Source organism: Pituophis catenifer, unplaced genomic scaffold, assembly GCF_029215685.1.
Source record: "Pituophis catenifer annectens isolate HBS135680 unplaced genomic scaffold, rPitCat1.0.hap2 SCAF_1, whole genome shotgun sequence".
Lineage (NCBI taxonomy): Eukaryota > Metazoa > Chordata > Lepidosauria > Squamata > Colubridae > Pituophis > Pituophis catenifer.
In genome coordinates this window covers 60,090,020-60,111,597 of record NW_027256881.1, presented here as the reverse complement: position 1 = coordinate 60,111,597, position 21,578 = coordinate 60,090,020, and the positions used below count along the sequence as shown (strand labels likewise).

General features: G+C 38.6%; 1 protein-coding gene across 3 annotated transcripts in view; it reads left to right on the top strand.

The window, feature by feature from the left end:
* SLC29A1 (solute carrier family 29 member 1 (Augustine blood group)) overlaps positions 1–21,578 on the top strand; it is an 89,947-nt gene that overhangs the window by 14,983 nt on the left and 53,386 nt on the right. The window contains exons 1-2 of one of the 3 annotated variants that reach the window (XM_070932464.1): positions 11,723–11,796; positions 15,097–15,158. The exons of 1 other annotated variant lie outside the window; for it this stretch is intronic. The gene's annotated coding sequence lies outside the window, so the exon portion shown is untranslated. Of the gene's footprint in view, positions 1–11,722; positions 11,797–15,096; positions 15,159–18,690; positions 18,760–21,578 lie in introns of those variants that run through there. One more of the 3 variants, XM_070932468.1, reaches the window with a different exon arrangement.

Genomic DNA, 21,578 nt, shown 5'->3' with positions numbered 1-21,578 from the left:
TCATAGAAGTTCTGTGAATATCCAATTAGCCTGTTTATTAAAATGGTGCATATCAGTATCTGAATAAAGGAGCGTATAGCTTATGTAAATGGCTTCATTGGTTTTTTTTCTATCTAGAATCTAGACCAGGGGTGTCAAACTCAATTTCATGGAGGGCCACATCAGGATTGTGTTTGACCTTGGAGGGCCAGGTTGGGGGTGGACGTGCTCAGGGTGGGCATGGCCATGGTGGGCATTTGACACAGGCTTACGATGCATTTTTCCCCCTTTGCATTCAAAACCGCTATTCCAGACAAAGGGAGATTTACTTTCTGACACAAATAGTCTAAATTCCATAATGTAGAGATTAAAGACATGTAAAGTCCCCAGGGCTTGACTCTTGTATAGGAGCAGATCTGAATATGTGCATAATATTGTCAGAACAGAGATGTTCAAAAGCCTAATGTGAGTTAAGACAACCTAAACAATATCTAGGGTATTTATTTATACTTACTAGATTGAATGATAAATTAACATTTAGAACAGGGGTGGGATCTACTTACCTTTACTACTGGTTCACAACGGGAGCGTGCACTGAATTGAAAAATATATTTTCTGTCTTTGTTTCTTGTCATCTCTCTTTCTTGGCTGCTTTTCTCTCCATAGGATGAACTATCTTGCATAGTATCAGTGAATTCAGTGAGATAATGGCAACAGCATAAAGGTCTTTCATTAGTCGTGCAGTGTGTTTGCTTGACTATTAAAAGTTGGAAAAACTACTGCTGATTCCATATTAGAAACCCATCCCCTTTTAGCAGATGTTATTTTTCTATAACATCATGGGAGAGAGCCATAAAAATGGATATTCAAACAGCATATATTTGATTACTAGTTTTATGCAATCCTGTTCTAATTTTATATGAATATCAATGCACGTGTCATGAAAGTATTATAATATCAGATTGGCTTCTGGATTATTTTAATGACAACCAGTTGGAACACGATCTTGGTCAGCATAATGGTAAAGCACAAACATTCTTTATAGTGTGTGTCAGAGTGCTGAATTTTTGGCTCCTAGTGCTCTTATACAACGAGCTGTTATGATGCAACAGGTGTTGAATCCACTTGGGTATTCTGCATCCTATTTGGAGATAATTTCAGTGGCAAAGAGGCTGTTATTCAATAACTATTTGCCAATGATGTAGGGCAGTAAGTAGAGTCATTAAGCAAAAGGAAAACTCAGAGTATAGGTTAATGAGGAAATAAGGGGAAAGTGGTGAGAAAGGAGAATGTGTGTGAAAAAACATTGGTTGTTGTTTCCTCAATGCTCAACAATGTCAGTCAAACATTTTGCAGCTGCATTTGCACAGCATGGGAAGTTTGGTTAGTTTTTATTTGGGTTAAGTTCTTTTGTGTTGTACATCAAACGCATATGCTTAGTAGGGCAACGTCTTGCATGCATCCCACACAATGGTGAATTCAGGAATCAGACCGAGTGTTTTGAGCAAACATAGCCATTGAGTTGTAGTACAGGAAAAAGACTAAATCAGGTGCTGAGCAGTTGTTTTTTTTAACAGTGGTGTTTCAACCTAAACTTTTCTTATTTTCCTGCATTAATTTGATACAAAATAAATAGAAAAATCAATGGAAGCCTATTACACACACACCCTTCCTGAGAGGAGGTCGCACCTCAGAAAACCACCGATAAAGGGCCCTTGCAGCTCTGTTTTTAACCCCTGGCTGTCTCTCTCCAGTTTATGGCATTCCCAGCATTGGCAGCTGCCTCATTCTGGCTAATGAGTCAACCTGGTAGTTTTCCACACTTAAAAGCTCTTATTAAAAACTGTGGCTTAGAGTCAAGCAACTATACCACTGGTGGGTTGCTCCCGGTTCTGTCCAGTTCTTGCAAACCGGTAGTAAAAATGGTGGGAAGCTCCGCTCACCCGCCCAGACGTCATAATTGACAATCTGTACATGCGCAGAAGCTTCTACGCATGCTCAGAAGCGCGCGCTCCCATTGCAAACTGGTAGTAAAGGTAAGTAGAACCCACCCCTGAACTGTACACAATGAGTACAGATTTGGAAAAGGAAGCTGGTAGCTCAACCTGAGCGCCCCTTTACCTTCCTAAGAAAATAGCAAAATAAGCCACTTCCTGGTGCTCAGGCTGACTGTTTACTTGTCCTAAATTAAGAGATTAGGGAAACCAAAACTGTTCAAGTCTTGGTATTTAGAATTTTGGGTCCTTATTGTTATTTGGTTTCCTAATAACAATATCACCAGCAAGGAGCTGTTGTAAAATCCAATTTGGGTTAGTTATTTATGTCTGTTCTGTACTCGCACACAGCTCAGGTAGAGAATCATGCAGTGCAATTGTGTGGAATGTGCACAGCTGAGAATCTTCCCCAGCGCTGGGTTGAAGCCAGAGCTACAGACAGTACAAGTTTGTTTCTGCTTATTGAGGCAGAAGGGCAACGTATTAATTCCGGGACAATTAATAGTTCCCCCAGATAGCCACGTTGCTGGGTGGAAAATATCACTACCTCAGACTGGTGGCAGATGGCCAAATGGTGGGCATATATTTGCGTGCCATCACGAGTCATTGGGCATAATGACCCCTTTGGATGCTGGTGTATTTGAAATCTTATGGGCTGCTGCAGCTGCCTTAGTTCGGGCTTGGATAATTACATCTGGTCTACCATTTATCATCCAGGAGGTTAGAATGAGATGCCTTCCAAACCATATAAGTTTCTCCAGCAGAGGGCAGTCATTCCATGTACTGTATTGCATTGATATCATACATCACCCAAAATTTAATCAGTAAGTTCTCATTATCCCCAATGTGTCATTTTATTTTTAAGCACTCTTCATTATATACATGCATCTTCAAAGTTTGCTCGCCATCTTGTGATTGGGTTGTAGATTGTCCATCTGTTCATCTCACAGCAATACAAAACAAATAATTACTTGGGAACTTAAAAACCGCTATAGATATAACTACAATAACTCAAAAATTCTGTACAGCAGGATTCATTTTTAATAACAACCTCTTGTGTTTTCAGTTAACCTATATTAATGCAGTATGTTTTAATGACATCTTCACCAATGTGGAGGTATTGAACTGAACTCTAAAATATAAAATTTAATTTGGAATTAGTTTTTGGATAAATGATCTTATTAAGGCAATCAGGAAGAAAAAAAATATGTCTCTAATTTAGATCTCTTCCTCCCTATGATTAATATGGTTCTCATTGAGGGAAGCTTACTCAATGAAGCAAAATGATTATTATCAAGTACCAGTATTTTGCCTGTTGGTTGCAAGCACTGATTCTACATTGGATTTGATATGACACATATATTGAATTGACCTACGCCTATCATGACTCGAATCAAGTCTTGAGATTATTAAATAGTTACCAAAAAGTGAATATGTTTGGAATTGCTGTTTAATTATTTCTTTAATCCTTGCTTTGTTACAATGGTTGATTTCTCCAGGGGTTGAACATTAATTCTCACAGACCTAATTAGCTGTAGTTCAGAAATGTAGGTGTTTTTTATTTTAGGAGACTGTTTTGCTTTGGTACTTACTTCAGTAACTTGCATAGTTTTATTAACTTTCTTATTAGCACGTTAGGAACTTGCATTTAATTTAATTTAGCCCAAATATACTCTTCTATGCAAACAGAGACTACTCTTATCAGTATCTGGCCAGCCATCTAACTCAGCACTTCTTTGGTAGTTATCTCTTTGTTTTAGAATATGGAAGATTAGACTCTGGAGAAGCAGGCAGTCATTGATCTTCTTAATTTTAACTATAGTATTCCTGTAACCAGTTTATGTATGATTCAGGCTCTTTTTAAAAAAAATAAATTTTATTAGTTTTCTATTTATTACATTTCTTAGTACTTAAACATTGTGTTGTCTGGTATTTAAATTGTTTAATAATACAAATTCTTTTTTACTCTCCACCCCTTTTTCCCAAAATAAGTTCCATGTTTGATAATATTCTGTGTCTTTTTTCTGTTTGATTTTCAATGTAAGTCTATCCATTTCTGCACAATCTAATATCTGAATTATCTCTTCATCTTGCAGTATTTCTTCATTTTTCTAATATTGTGCAAAAATAATCCTCTCTGCTATTAAGACATGTAATAATAAATACATACTTTTCTTATCAATTTTTTCTGATATCATCCCTAATAAAAATAATTCAGGTTTGAAATCTACATGTTTCCCTATTATCTTTTCTATCCATCTGTGTATTTTAGCTCAACATTTTTTAGCTTTAATACACATCCACCATATATGATAAAGTGGGCCCGTTTTTTTATTACATTTCCAACATTTGCTAGACATATTTTAAACATTTTAGCTAATCTTAACAGGTGATAAAAAGCAGGCTCTTAACAGTTGTTGTCACTCAAATCATACACAAACAAACCTCTGTGGATTGAACCAGGACAAACATACCTTTATTTCTTTCTAGAGCCTTAAAATGGATTAAAATGTAGGTATAGTTGTGTGATAGATCATTGTTTTGCTTTTGTTTGGTCCCAAATCTCTTTGGTTAAGGCTAGAAAAGACCTTTTCTCCAAAACTTCAAACAGCTATTGACAGTCTCTATTGTGTCATTTTAGATTACTCTAATAGCAGTAATATTTAACTGAATTTATATGTTGCAATAGCTACAAACAAACACATTATGGTAAAGCCATTATGTTAAAGTCAGTTGCTATTTGCCTCCTGTTTCTTCTGTCTTTGATGGAGAGATTCTGCTCTTAAGCAGTTTTGAGATTTGTGGATTCCTGTGAATCTGCAACTAAGTGGAGTTGTGTTTAAATATTTACCAAAGAACTCATCTTGTTGGTACTTACATGTATTTCCCAGTATATTTACGGTATTTTATTTTATTTGGGACAGTCAATTAAGCAAAGACCTACAAGGACAGATGAGACAAGAAAGCTGTGTTTCAGCTCAGAAATGGTCTCAGTTTGTCCACAGTTGGTTTCACTACTGCAAAACAAACAAATCCTACTTGCTTACTTCCTAATGTCATTAAGATGAACTCACTGATTAGCCAGCTAAGGTCTCTGTGGATTGAAAAGCTTGACACCATCAACACATTAGCAAACATTTACATGACACAAACCATTAAATGCCCCATTAAGGTTAGACACTGCCCTGAAACTTCACAGTAAAGCTTTTATCTTTTTTTTACATATTACATTCACCTCTGCACTGAAGAACATGGGGAGGGAGGATTTGCTGGGAAATGTACTTTGCTACATCCTCAGGACTCCAGTTTACATGTTTTAAGAAAAAGAAAAGGCAAGACACCTCCCAAGATCAAGGACTTTGAAATTTGGGAGAAGTCAATCTTTCTCTTCAACTTTCTGATCCTTCCCTTCTGTAGTTTTCCTTCCCCAGATTGTTCCTTAATGTAAATTTGTGCTGGCACTACTAAAAGATTCTTTAGATATAAAGTTGTAGGAAGAAATCGGGGTTTTTTCTTCTTATCACTGTGCCACCAAGTTTAACTCCTGAGGCCCACAAGCAGAAAAATCCTGCCATTCCACATTGGGAATGTTTTTTTATTCCTCTGGAACAGGTTACGTTGGCATCACGCACCTCAGCCTTTGTTCTCCTGTTTTCCTTCATTCTCTCAAGCAAGGATAACTTTTCATCTTTAGCTTCCTCTTTATTATCTGAAGAGCTGCTTATTCCCACACAAAGCCACCTGCACACTTCATTTTCAGAGGCCCTTTTCTAGAAATTACCATCCTGTGACATAGGAGGGTTACAACCAGCTTCTCGACTTTGGGAGAAGAGATGTAGTTAAGTGTTACCAGGAGGAGTCAAGTGGCACCTTTTCAAATGAACAAGTTGTATTAAACATGATTTACAGCTGAATAAACTTGTACCTTTGGGTAAAGTGAATTATTTTGATCCTCTGAGAAGTGTGGTTTGATCTTGGCTTAATCACTGTGGAAGGATTGCAAAACATACCCAACAGAGAGTTCCTACAGATGGCTCAATAAAGCACCAGATGGTCCCTGATATTTTTATATTGACACTGCTGGAACTCTTTACAGAACAACAAGTCATCCAGAGGATGTTGATGGAATGGCTTATTTAGACTTTTATTAATAGTCTTTTTCTTCTCCGAATGTCTTGGCTCAGAAGAGACTTCTTAAAATAAAAGCGCTAGAATTGCTTTATATATAGACCCAAGCCTCGTTTTCTGGCTAGGTTTCACCAAAGCAGCAATAAGGCAGTATATAAAAAATTCGATATCTTAATCCTACCTCCTGCCAAATCCAATGTTAAGTGATGGTTTTATCATCATCATACTAGGTAAGGTATGCAAGAGGTAATGTAATCTAGCAAGGCAGAATCAATGACATAAGATACCTAGACAGTAGGCTAGTAGCAAAACAATAGCCCAGGACTAAGTCCAGGGTTTTAATGAATTAGTAGTGACTAGGTATGGAGCATAATCAAGGCACAATGAAGGTTATTTGATTCATAACACAGAATTCTAGATATCAGGTTTTCGTAGTCATTTTCCACACCGTTCCCAAATAGTCAAGAAATAAGTCTTGCGTACACATCTCATTCTAGTCATTGGTCCTATGTCAAGAAGCATCAATACTTTCATGAGTAAGAGATTTTGAGTTTCAAGGCATGAGGAATTGGAGGGGACTGTCCCCAATCTGGATTCCTTGCTAAAAACTATTTTTTTTTAGGAGCAACCGAGTTTCTGCAAAGGCTGCGCTACCATCATTGGATTCTCACTCTCTCAGCCCTACAATATAAACCAGATCAAGAAACCAACACTATGTAGCCTAAAACTAATTAAAATGGCTATAGTAAGAGAATCTTGCAAGTCTGAATGTGCTTCTCCTCTTTCCTCTTTTATCTTCGTGTGAATTAGGGAGGCACCTCTCTTAGGTGGTGCCTCCCTAATTCCCTAAAAGGTGGTTTTTCTTTTTTTTCTTTGTATGGACCTAAACTACATTTGTCTGTTCATTGCCTTGGTAGTGGATCTTCTATCTTTCACAGCATCATCTGTACTCTCTACACCCTCTTCCTTCCTTCATCAAGGTATCTGGAGGAGTCATGAAATTGTCACATTAAAAGATACAGTGATGGAGGACAGAATTAGCAGAAATACCTGTTCAATGATTGGCTTACGCTTTGGATTTTCTTTTTATTTCCAGGAAGACCTTCACTGCTGTTTCTCAAGGAAGCTCTTTAAAGGTACTCCTCAATGTACAACCGTAATTGAGCCTGGAATTACAGTCATAAGATACTGTGGTTGTAAATTGAGGCGTCACACGACAGGACCCAATTTTCCAAAATTGGGGAGTTGGGATAGTTGTTAAGCAAATGCCATGATCATTAAGTAAGTCAGTTTCCCCCAATGAGTATATTTTTTCTGTAAACCAGAAATAAAAACTGGAAACTAACAAAAAAACCTCAACAACATGCAAAAACCATCACAAATTTCAGTTGTGACCACGGGATGTTGCAAATGGCCATAAAGGTGAGCCAGTTGCCAAGTGCCCAACTCACAGTCATGTGACTGCAGGAGTCTGTTTTTGCAACCATCATAACTTCACAGATGTGTTGTAAGTAGGTTTTGTGGGTCCATTGTAACTTTGAACTGTCACTAAGTGACTGGTCATAAGTCGAGGACTACCCTTAGTCCCAGATTCTTGTACCAGGTTTTCCCGCAACACTGTGTTGAGTTGGTCACATTGCTTAATACTCTTTTTTTCATTATTAGTATGAATTAAATGTTTTAGAAGAGGGAGGGATCCATTGTACATATATCATTTTTTCTCAAATAATTTTTATTTTATTCCAAAAAATAGTTAAAATACAAAACTCCAAGGAAAAAATTATACAGGAACAGACAAACAAACAAAAATTAAAAGTGCATTAAAAAAGATACAAATACATGTATAATGCACTATTTTAATGCACTATCCACCCCAGGTGAGAATACCAACAAATATATTGCAACAATATTACTTTGCCACCCCTTGTGAAACAGCCCTCCCCATTTTTAAAATGCCATTTACAATATGTTTAAATATCATTTTATAAGGTATGGAGAGCTACTATTATCACTGATTAATTTGGCAGTAATGAATGAATGTCAAGGATTTGACCGTTAATGCATTATTTTCTTTAATTGGAAGTCTTTGTGGATTTTACAAATGAGACAATAACATTAATCCTCAAAATGTCAACACTATATATGTATCAAACAACGTAGCAAATGTAATCTTTTTTGGCAAATGCTTAGACAAATATGAGTACGCCCATGGCTGATTGATGTAACCTGAAATGGCTAAAGGGCCATTCCATAGGTAATAAGGAAGGAGGGCTACGTAGTTCCTTAACATATTTGCTAGTATTGTATTAGTAACTACATTCATTGTGTTAAATTAGATAATCCTTAACATTTGTGTTGTTCAGAAGCTATTTGTTCTGTGACTTGGAACAATTTCATCTGACATTTCTTTGGTCCATAACATAGTTTCTGCTTAAAAAATAACTCTTGTATGGATCATCTAGGAGATTCAGTCAAAACACTATTAAGAGATGCCATCAGAATAAGATGTTGGAATAGAAATCCATGGCCTCCAGGATAAAGAATCTAAAATTAACTATACTCCTGGTTCTGTTTAGCATTTTTTCCCTGTATTCCTCTTCATATGGAATACTCATGAGGAACATAGAATGAAATTATAATTTCATTTCTCCTGATATCTAGTCCTACTGTTGTGGATTTGTCAGATAATGTTAGGATCACAAACTTGTAGTATGGGTTTGTGAGAAGTTACGCATCCCATATTAACTAATTATAGTAATCAGGCAAGAAGTCAAGGTAATGGATGTGTTAATTTAGCACTTTCTGGCTGGGCCTTGCTTTTCAGGGAAGTTAACTTTTGTATCCCACTTCTTTATGGTAGTGAAGATATAACACTTTCCACATATTCAATTAACCCTTCATTAGTTGCAGGGCTAAACCCTAAGAATTCTGGTTCCGAACTTAGGGCTTGATGCCTTCTCACAAGCTGTAATTTGGAGCCAGAGATTCAGTGAGAAAAGAAAAATAGAAGGCAATTGGTTTTTCAGCGACTCTGTGAAGATACTGTTAATACTCTGCAAATCTCAAAAAGTAAATACATCCTGGCATCTCCCCTTGCTTGTTTAACAAGCACACTATGCAGTGTGTGGTTTACCAAGATAAAAACAAAGGCGAGGCTTTTGTATATGGGAAAAGAGACTGTAGTCTGTTTAAGATTCAGATCCATCCCTATGTTAAGTAGGAAATCACGGTGACCCATTTTGCTGTCTAGGCTCCTGAGGGAAAGGAAGCCATTCCTCAGTAGCCTGAAGGGTAGCCAAATGTGCAGAACTTTGAGGAGAAGGGAAAGCATTAGGGACCGAAGCATGGGGTGGGTCTAGTTACCAGCATGAGTAAAATTCATGCCAGGAAGAAGAATGAGTAGTCAAAGTAGATTCAGTGTCAATCACAAAGATAAAAAGAGTGGTATATGGAGGTGATGGAAAAGATAGTCCAGATAATGCATGTCTATTAAGACTTACAATGCACCCAAATGAATAGGCTTAACTTCGAAGAAAATAAATTTATGTCTGGGGCAAAAATTAAGTTGCAGATTTGGTCTTCTTAGCTGGATATTAGAGCAGTTTTACATTTCTCATTTTTATATGGCACACTCCTACATTAGGCTTCTCAGTGGCTGAGTTCCTGGTCACCTAGACCAGTTTTCAAACTTTTTCAGGCTTTGGATCCTGTTCTTAAAAAAACAAACAAACACCAAAAGCCTCCCAAAACTTCTGTCCAAGAATAAGAACTCTAGCAATAAAAATCAACTGCATTTGTGTGAAGTTTTTATTGGCCATTAATCTTTCATGGAAACTCTTCAATTCTCAGAATTCATTTGCAAAAAGAAAAAGAAAAACCCCTGAATAGACCATGGCCTTCTCAAGCCAATGTTCTTGATTTATAGTCTTCACTAAATCGTAAACTAGTCATACAGGCCTGGGTTTACATAACACCAGCGAGAGGTTCTCAAACTCTGTATTGTGTTTTCCTGGGGATTTAGAGTGGGTTGTAAAACATTTTTTTAAAATTTTGCCTTAAGCATGTTGGTTGAGCATGGAGGCATCAACAATAGTCAAGCTTACAGATCAGGTTCCACCTGCTTCCGTTTTTTATGAACCACTAACAGTACTACACTTTTTAAGTGATCATGTTCTAGAACATTAGTTTGAAATTAACTTTTTATACTTGCTTATCTATACCAGCAACTGTATGAAGGTATCTACTAAAATCTGTCATTATGCTGAGTCATACATTGTGGTGTTCCAATAGAAATCCTGTGACTTACCTACATCAACAGTGGGGTGTAAATACAAGACTGAATTTTGATTTGAGGCATTACACAAGCATATCTATGCATATAAGGAACATTAGCATGTTGTATTTGTTTTGTAATGCGGGTGAGGTTCTTCTGTTATTTGATATGAGTGCGTGTATGCCAAATAGTCCCCGGCTTATAAGCATTCCTTTAGTGACTGAAGTTACAATGACTCTGAAAAAAGTGCCTTATGACTGGTTTTCACAGGACTGGTGAAGCATCCCCATGGTCATGTGATCAAAATCCAGGTGCTTGGCAACTGGCATGTATTTATGACAGTTGTACTGACGCAGAGTCATGCGATCAGCATTTGTAACCTTCCTGGCCAGCTTTGGACAAGCCAAATCAAGGAGGGAAGCCAGATTCATCCAGGGCATATTGTTTGATCCACAATAGCAGTCTGGCCAACTGCTTTTGGCTCGCAGCCTGATGCGCTCATAACTGTAGTGTGAGACTATGAAAAACGAAGGCTCCCTGAAAGAAGAGACTCATACAGGTAGTCCTATAAATGCCTGAAATTCAAGCAGGAATATTCATTTGTGGTGTTTTGTTGAAAAATCTTTCACACTTTCTATTTAATTGCGAATTTAGAAGATTACAGGTAGTCCTCGAATTACAACAGTTCATTTAGTGACCGTTCAAAGTTACAACGGCACTGGAAAAAGTGACTTACGACCATTTTTCAGTTACGGCCTTTGCAGCATCCCTATGATCATGTCATCAAAATTCAGAGGCTTGGCAACTGATTCATATTTATGACCGTTGCTGTGCCCCGGCGGTCCTGTGATCCCTTTTTGCAACCTTCTCACAAGCCAAAGTCAATGGGGAAAGCCAGATTCACTTAACAACCGGATTGTTAACTTTTATCAACTGCAATGATTCACTTAACAACTGTGGCAAGAAAATGGGGTAAGACTCACTGAACAAACGTCTCACTTAACCACAGAAATGTTGGACTCTATTGTGGTCGTAAATCGAGGACTATACAAAACACACCGGTTTTCCGCGGTACAGACCCATCCTTTCGTTTGGGTCCGAGCCCCTTAAAAAAAAAATGGCGTAACCCCGGAGTAGCTGAGCCCTGAGCGGATGCAGAACCTCCTCCTGCAAACAGTCTCCTCCGTTCCTCTCTGGGCTTCATTGCGGGGCTCTGGGATCCCCCCCACCTACCCACGCATGAGCGTCCACCCGCAACAACCACGATGCTCCGGCGGGAAGGACGGAGGGAGGGCGGGCAGTGGGAAGGTCTCTCTGGGGGCGGGGCCGCCTGGAGTGACCCCGCCCCTTTGGAATGGCAAAGACACGCGGTGCCGGCGGCTGCTGCTGAGCAAGAGCAGCGCGTTAGGATCGGAGCAGCCGGTAGGTATCTCCGCGCTGTTGGTCCCGCTCTTTGCCTCTTTCCATTGCAGCTGCTTTCGGGGGGGAAAGAGGAAAGGCCTTCCAGGCGAAGAGCGGCGGGGTCGTTCCATCGCCCCCCCCCCAAGAAATGCTTTCCTTTCATGGCAAAGGAGCGGCGCTTTCGGGCTCGGTGGAAGGGGGCCAGGCACCTGTCGCTTCTTGGGCTTCTCGCCCGGGGAGTGGGCGGCGATGGGCTTCCCGGGCTGGCTGGCTCGCTCGCTCCGCGCCCTTGAGAATAGCGGTCCCAGCACTACGAGGTTCGCCTCCCATCTCCTCCCTCGCTTTAGACGGGGCGTAATTCTCCGCGTCGGCGGGGGCTGCTAATTTGCCCCGAAAATGGGCTGGAAGACATCGCCGTGGCCGCCTTTTGGTTTGCCGAAGAGCAGAGTTGGAAGGGACCTTGCAGGTCATCTAGTCCAACCCCCCCCCCCCGTCCCAAGCAGGAGACCCTACACTATTTCTGACAGGTGGCGGTCCAGTTTTTTTTTTTTTTTTAAAGCTTCCAGTGATGAAGCTCCCACAACTTCCCGAAGGCAAAGCTTTTTTTCCATGAGTTGATTGTTCTCCCTGTCAGAAAAAATCCAGGTTATTCCCAGGTTGACTTCTCTCCTCCTTCAGGGTTTCCACCCGTTATTCCTTGTCCGGCGCTTTGGAGAATAGCTTGACACCCACCCACCCCCTTCCTCCTCTCTGGGGCAGCCCCTCAAATATTGAAATAGTTCCGGCTTCTTTTCCGAGGGGAGCCGCTTTCAGCAGCTGCAAATTGAAATTGGCGGGAAGGAAAGAGGCGCTTCGTGTTGTCTGCCGTGTGCCCGGGAAACGGGGGCGATTCAGACGCGGTGGAAGGGGAGTTTGCAAGCTAACCCTTCCGATTCTCCTCCCTGCTCACCCACCCACCCACTCACCCCCCACTCATGTTCTCGGAATTTTAGTGGCCATTGAACAACGTGGCTTAATGAAACTGGCGCATAATTAATAATTTAATGGGGGTTGGGGCGGGAAAGTACCGAGTAATAGCTGTAAACCTGCAAATCACCTGTTTTGTGGTAGACGAGAAAAGCCTAATTCCCACTTTTTTTTTTTTTTTTGCGGGTGTGTGTGTGTATGTGTGTCCAGATCACACATGGCACCTATTGATTTCTCTGCCTTGGGTGTCAATAGCAGAATGTGTGAATGAGCTCCAGGGAAAAGCATGGTGGGAGGGGGGAATAGAAGGAAAGAGCTCAGTGCTCTGCATACCAGAAGTGTCACATTCAGCCCTTGGCATCTGGAAGGTAGCGCTAGGGAAAGGGAAATCTGGTGAGCTACTGCTAGTTGTAATACAGATGTGGATCCAGAGCATCCTGCAATCTAAGCTAAGGCTGGGACACTAACATTAATATCCTAATAATACCTTTAATCACTATGGAACAGTGCAAAATCACGTGATTCGTGCTCAAAAGCAGACTTGAAAGGCTGCAAAGTTCATACAGGTACAAAGTAATATTTGGGGTGTGTGTAAATCCAATACTGTAAAGCAGAGGTCTTCAAACTTGGCAACTTTAAGACTTGTGGATATAGTGATAGAAAATTGGCTGCATTCAAGTAATATTTTTTTTTTCCTGCCATTGGTCTCTCATAGAACCCCATTAAATTCTTGCAGAAACCTAGGATTAAAGGATTAGTTAGAAAAAACCTGGATTGGAGACTTTTTATTCATAATTTTAATCAATGTACCCATATATGGCATCTTGACCAGAGAGTCTGGGAAATCATTTTTTTAAGAAACGGGTTCTGTGACATGAAAATGTGACATGAAAATCCCTACTTTGTTCAACTTGACAGCTTCAAAATATGTTAAAGCTACAGTTAAAGAGCCTTGGTAGTACAGTGGTTTAATGCACCCTGTTATTAACACAGCTGCCTGCAATTTCTGCAGGTTCGATTCTTACCAGGCTCAAGGTTGACTCAGCCTTCCATCCTTTCTAAGGTAGGTTAAATGAGGACCCAGTTTGTGGGGGCAATAAGCTGACTTTGTATAAATATACAAAAGTATGAAGGCTATTGCTTAACGCATTGTAAGCCACCCTGAGTCTCCGGAGAAGGGCAGCATATAAATCAAATTAAAAAAAAAAAAAGTTCCCAGAATTCCGATCAAGAACTTTTGGCAGTAAATAAAAGTTAAATAATAGATGAAAATTAGAAAAAAGTAAATTACTTCTTCAGGGGAAAGAGAGTAATGTTTACTTATTGAATACTGAATGTAGAAATATTGACAGAACTTGCACTGTTAACAGAAATTGATTTGATCTAACTGTCAGTAATAATCCTTTATCCTTTTAAATACAACTTACTTCCATGCACATACAATCCTGCCAGACTTGCTACCTCCAGGACTATGGCGTGTATTTTGACAGGCAGTATTAAAAGATTATATAAACTCTAAATCTTTCCCAACTCTGCAAGAAATCAAATGATGGGTATTGAATTCTGGGCCTTCTCCAAATATAATAAAACTGCACCTCAGTGTAAAGAATGTTAGATTTAACTCAGCAGCAGGATCCCTTTTCCTTGGAAACAACCTTCAGAGAATTCTTAACATTAATGGTGTGCTACTAAAAATTGGAATTTTTAAGGTATTTCTTTTCTATCATTATTGAGGAAAGTACAAATGAAGAAATACATCAGTACTGCTTTCCTCGGCTACTCCCAGAACATCTGAAGGCACCAAAGAAACAATGCTTTATCTTATAATCTTCAGTTATTTAAGTATCTCTTTTCTTGTAAAATGCTCGCACATGAGAGAATGAATAACAGTACATGGAAAACTACATTTATTTACTGTCTTTACAGAGTGCCCTGGACAGTATAATACATTGTGGTTTCTTACACTACTTTGCATAGCAATTCACTTTGGTAAGGCTGAGAAAGTGTATGACCTGAGATTGTTTTTGTCAATCTTGTGGCCTAATGGAAGTCTTACCCAGATTTTCCCTGGGGTAATGTTTTCCGTTTCCCAGTCTAGCTGCCCAGTATATGTTTATATAAGGAATCAAGCTGGGAGAAAATGTAATTACTTCAAATATTATTATATATAATTGTAATGGGAACATGTAGATTTTCCCCTGTTTTATTTTCCTTTAAAAAAGAAAAATCTGCCTGCTATTATAGTCCTTAGTGGACAAGAACCTTTGTTTTTTATATTGAGCTTCCTTTTATTTTATATTTTTACTTTATTTTATGCCACTAATGAGTCAATGTTGCCTTCTACTTTCCCTGTAGGAATTCTGCTACCAGTGTACCAAACAGACACCATCCAGTCTTGGGAACAACAAGTTCAGAAGGTTGGTGGGGTAGATAAAAAACAAAATGATGAATGAAACTGTGAGTTTCATCAACACAATTGGAACAAATCCTTCCATGTAATTACAGGAAGTCCTCAGTTTATAACCACAGTTTCCATAGCTAAACAAGATAAGGGTCAAGTGAGTTTGCCTCATTTTATGACCTATTTTTGCCACAGTTGTTAAACGAATTACTGCAGTTGTTAAATAAATCATATGATTGTTAAGCAAATCTGGCTTCCCCTATTGACTTAGTTTTTCAGAAGCCACCAAGGAAGGTTTACAAAGGGTGATTGTATGACCCCAGGACAGTGCAACTGTCATAAATACATGCCAGTTTCCAAGTGCCCAAAGTTTGATCATGTGACCATGAGGATATTGCATATCCCAAGGACCAGGAGTCCTGGAGAAACTTGTAGTTTCCTTCTCTGCAATAATTATAAATCCCTAAGATTGTGGAAAAGTGACAGAAACCAGGAAATCCCAGAAAAATTGTATTGCTGTTACTTTCAATTTAATATTTAGAAAGTAGCATTGGCTTGTATCTGGGGTTTCATTTGTCACTGCAAATACATTTTTCTTAAAGACAATCTTTCCTGTTCCTAGTAAGGTTGCATGAAAAAGATGCCAGAGAATTGTGGTGACACAGTTGTATTTGATTCTGTCCTTGTACACTATTGATATTTGTGTTCTTCCCCCAACATATTTTTAGCAAGTTAATATGACTCACAACAGAGAAAAGGTACATTGGCTTATTATGCTGTGCTGTGCTAATACTTTTGAAAGATTGGGCAAATACTTGTTTTGCACTGTTATAATATTGTACACAAACCTTTTTGATCCAGTCAAAAAGGAAAACTTGGTTTCATCCCACTGTAATATTTGTAGAATTATATTCACACATCCACAGATATCAATCTGTGTAGAGATACTTTTATGGTGTTGATAGTTGTAGATATGGTTTCATGAAGAAGTTACCTAGACCTCTTTCAACCCTTGCATATTTGAGTGGGTTCATGTTGTATCCATGTAGTTAATATAACATGTGAAGGGGTTGTACTGATTAACCCTTCACACAAGCATGAGCATAGCTAATTTTTTCAGCTTATTAATATGGACAAGCTCTATGAATGGACCTGCTCATGAAATAAATTGGGAACTAAGGTAGCCTGCACAATGCCAAGGTTGTTTGTTTTAATCTGCTTAGTTAAAATTAAAAGGCATGATGGAACAATCTTCTGTAGAGAGACTCATCTGATTTATGGAAGAACAGAAGTAGGAACATGTTTTGTATTGACTGCAAATTGGATTCTATTAGATACATTAATGTATTACATAAGGGAATGGAAAATAAATTTAGCTGCCAGAAAGCTGGATGGAACGCCAACATTTATTCTTTTCCAGTATTATCTAAGTTAATGTTCTTAACATGCAAACTCTGAGATGGATAGAATTTGTCACTTGGATTATCCATCTGGGATGGTCCTTCAGCAATGGGACCTGTGTTCTCAGCAGTTTTCAGGACATTTGGAAAGAGGCAGGATAGGGTAGGCTTTTCGCCACCAATATGATTGTAGTTTTCCATCATGCAGTGTCCTATAAAAGGTATTTTGTATTGCAAAAGTTCTATTAATCACATCTCATTAGCCTTTAAGATTGTAGGTAGAATCTATATTACATTGAAGTTTCAGGGAGGAGGTACCTTCAAAAAAAATGTATGTAGCAATGTATTCTTGTTTCAGCAAGCTTTGCCTTTCAGATTTATGAAAGGGAGAGTTGGCCTATATTCCTGAACTTCACAAATGGGAAAGCTATCAAATATGAAGCTGTCTGAAATCAACCCTGGAGGCCCTTTGTAGTTACTATTTATTACACTGTAGCAACTTTCATGACACTTTGATCTGGTTGAGTTTTAACAAAAGTAATGGCGCAGTCTGTATTAGCCAAAATAACACAGTAACAACCAATTTAATACATTGAAACAGTACTCTTGACAACACATCCCAACCAAGGGTATAAGTAGTGATTCGTCTTCAGTCAATCCCAGAAGACTCTAAAAACAGATCTTCACAAACCTCTGTTAAGTCATGACGGAAGAGGTTCCTTCTATCTCCAAGACAAGCTATTTCCCAGAAAAGGAGTCCCCACAGAAAATTGTCCACTTCCTTCCCTAAGGACCCCCGTAGGCACTTTTTATTTGCTCATTTGAAAAAGCAGATTCTGTTTGGATTAGACTGTTTTGAAGATTCTATTATGCTTGCTTAGGAGATCAATTTGGCAACGGGCCAAGAGATCCTTGTCCTAATTTTTTACAAGTCATGTTAGCATTAGAAAGATATTTTAGCAGTTGTGTAGCTTAACTACCTTTAAACAATATTATGCTATATTTTTATTGTCCTTTTAAAGAAGGCTTGCAAGAAATAAAATATTTATTTTGAAAGAACTGGAAAATGCCTTGCAAGGGTATGAATATTTTAAATAAATAAATATGATTCTATTTAACACATATTTGCAATTATTTTGGGAGGGGACAGTTGCTTTCAACACTAGGCTGAGTTTATTACCTTCCAGCATTGATTCTAAAAACAGATGATATCAGTGTCAGAAATGCATTTGTATTAGGTTAGAATTATTAGAAACCACAATAGTTATTAGAGTCTTGTTTCCAACTGAATAGCCTGCATTCCTGGTCAGTTATATGACATTTTTCTGTGGAAGCTTACTCCCACTTCATTTCATTTCCTGGGAATGTTTGCTAATGGTTTGTAATACTGACTCACTTTTAATCTAACTCAAAAACAGAAGACAATACAAATATAGAGTAGACTTTCCAAATAAGATGCCATTCAAGTTTGTTGGAACTGCAATTCAGAATTCTCAGCCAGTATTGCTGTGCACTAATTGGGGATTCTAGAATTCTCAGCACCAAGACATTATTTGTGTAAGGAAGAAAAGGACTACGGGTGACATGATAGCAGTTTTCCAATATTTGAGGTGCTGTCATAGAGAAGAGGTGGTTAACATATTCAAAGCACCTGAGGGCTGGACAAGAACTAAGAAGTGGAAACTTATTAAAAAGAGATCCAATCTAGAACTAAAGAGAAATTTCCTGACAGTTAGAACAATTAATTAGTGGAATGGCTTGCCTTCAGAATCGTGGGTGCTCCACAGTGGTGAAATCCAAATTTTTTTACTACCGGTTCTGTGGGTGTGACTTGGTGGGCGTGGTGTGGCTTGGTGGGCGTGGCAGGGGAAGGATCCTGCAAAATCTCCATTCCCACTCCACTCCAGGGGAAAGATACTGCAAAATCCCCATTCCCTCCTCACTCCTGAGGGAAGGATATTGCAAAATCTCCACTCCCACCCCACTCTGCGGCCAGCCAGATGTGGTATTTGCCGATTCTCCGAACTACTCAAAATTTCTGCTACCTGTTCTCCAGAACCTGTCAGAACCTTCTGGATTTCACCCCTGGTGCTCCCATCACCGGAGGTTTTTAAGAAGAGATTGGACAACCATTTGTCTGAAATGATGAAGGGTCTCCTACCTGAGCAGGGGGTTGGCCTAGAAGATCTCCAAGGTCCCTTCCAACTCTGTTATTCTGTAAGTACTGTCAAGTTGGAGAAGGTTGGCATATGCCTTCTGGCATAAGTCAGGATATTGTTTTAGGAGTTGGCTAAAGAAGCAGGTTGAGCTGGAATGTTTTTTGGTGTGGAATAGGTGGTCTATAGTGATTTGGCAAGATCATATTAGGACAGTGGCCTCCAAAGTTGGCAACTTTAAAACTTGTGGACATCAACTCCCCAAATTTCTCAGATAGCCATGCTGGCTGGGGAATTCTGGGACTTGAAGTCCACACTAAGACATTGCCAAGTTTGAAGACCCCTGCAAGACCTCTATCCTAATGGTGGAAATACTTTTAAACACAGCTTGTTGGGGCAAGGAGCCAGGATGTTTCTGATCATGGGAAAATGCCAGGATACCATGGACATGGCTAGTCTGCAGTTTCTGCATGCTTATCCAGGGAGAGCAAGGCCTTTTTCAGTTGACAGTGGAAACAAAACCAAGCTTTGAGCATTTCTGCTTGATCACCACTATGAACTACAAAAGTGCAACCAGAGATAATGGCAAATGCATGAGTGATACCATATTTTCTAAGAATTCAGACATAATTTATATTTCTGGAAGGGAATTGCTAGATTAGCCAGGGTTGGCTTTCTCCCATATTGATACTTACTTGAAAACCATTTTTTAAAATATTGCTCATGTAGAATCTATTTAAACTGAAGCCCTATTATTTCAAGTGGGATGAGAAGGATTCAGTAATTACTGTGGTTCCCAAACTGTGTACCAGGTGTCAGAGGACTCCCAGAGAGTTATTTTCAAGAAGAGAACTGCAGCAGTTAAATAATTTGTGTTGCAGCTGAGCTTTAGTTATGCTTTTCCTAAAACTATTCCAGTGGTAAGGAATGGCTACATTTAATTTACATTCACTAAGGCCATGAATATAAAAAAGAGCCTTAAGAATTTCAGTCTGCCACTTGCTGGAGTACAGATAGTCTACATCTGGGATCATTTCTGCAGCGTGGTAGCAATTCTGAACCTTCAGCTTGATCGCTGACATTTCCTGGCTTGTAAATCATTTGTTGATCATATGAGATACACCTGATTAGGTTTCCCTGCATCTTGTCACGTTCATTCTAACCACACCTTACTTACTTGGTATAAAATTTGGTAAGAGTGATATTTTTCAGCTGTGTGACGTGTAGCTAATTACTGCCACCTTCTTACTCTCTTTTTCTGAGCCATGATGCAGAGATTCCACATAAAAGAAGCACAATGTTCAGTTGAAATATAATTGTTTTGGTTGTACTGAGACAATCTGTAAAAACAAATGTTAGATTAGTGAGCAGAGTACAATGCTATTGATGGTTTCTAGGTATGATAGCTATATATAATCTCCAGCATCCGAGGCAATATGTTTGTCCTCCTACTAGCTGCTAGGATCATAAATTAAAGGGTACTATTGTGTTCATGTGTTTCTTGAAGTACATTGTGGTTATTTTCTAGTCTAATAAATCTATTAATAATTCATGTATTCTGATTCAAAACTCCAAATATTTACTCTTCCTGAGAACACTTTCAGCCTGTCCAGATCTGGAAACTGGAATCCTCTGTTCCCAATCATGCTTTCAAATTGAGAATAAAATTCCTTTTAGAGTCCCAAATGTTGTTGCTAAACCTTACTGCCTAATACGATGTGGGTAATGAATGTGGTGTGTTAAACAGTCTCAGATTTATAGCTGTATATGTAAATAGTATTTACACTGTTTATGTAAATAAACAGTGAAAAGTATACAAATAATGATAAAGTTTATTTAATTATTCCAAAATGTATATACATTTACTTGGGTGGAAAAGCCTACACTGTTTTCTTTAGTAAAGCAACCTGAAAATTGGCAAAAATGTTTAAAGATAAATCAGCTAAATGCTGGAAATGCCATCAGATATCAGGATCGTATTATCATATGTGGTAGACGTGTCCAGAAGTGAGGAACTATTGGATTAAAATTTGAACATGGCTGTTTGTACATTGCTTAAAAATAAATTTTATTAAGGAAACAAATATTATAGTTAGGCAGAAGTATTGCTACCCGTACTATTGCATTACCTAAGATTTATAGACAAAATATTTATGGGATATTGAGAGTAATTCCACTATAAGAGCCATTTTTATAACAGTGTTATTAAGAACTTCATTATAAAACTAAAACTAATACAAACTACAAAAGATAAAAAATACAAAAAGATTTAAAAAGTTAAAAGGTCAGGGGAAAAAAGAAACTATCTCTCCATAGTTGACATTAACAGCATATTACTAGTCTCAGGAATGCCGTGTGATGTTGAGCAGGTTGCTAGGCAACTAGCTCTTAAAATACAACCAACCATCCTGATTTTCATAAAGTTGTCAATGATTTTGCAAGAAGAGACACTACGAATAAAAAGAATAATATGGATAGCCTCTTTTTAATGCATCTACAAAAGGAGCTTACTAAAGTTCCCAAAGGATTTGTGAAAGGAGACCAAGAGAACATAAACAGAAAACAGATGTCTAGAAATTATCTGAGGGGGACTAAAGATGGTTTTGAGAAAGGGAAAAGAATACAGTTTATTTGATCAAAGTTAAAGATCTTTGATTGGGATATTGTTATTCAAAATTTATCCACCCTGTTCCTATAAACAGCCGCTGAAGTTGTGGCTGTCACTGATACACAGTGTTTAATAATGAATTCTAACACTAGGGAGAAGTTTGGGGCTGCAAGCCTTTAATGAAGCTAGAACAGGGGTGAAATCCAGCAGGTTCTCATAGGTTCTGGAGAACCGGTAGCGGAAATTTTGAGTAGTTCGGAGAACCAGTAGTG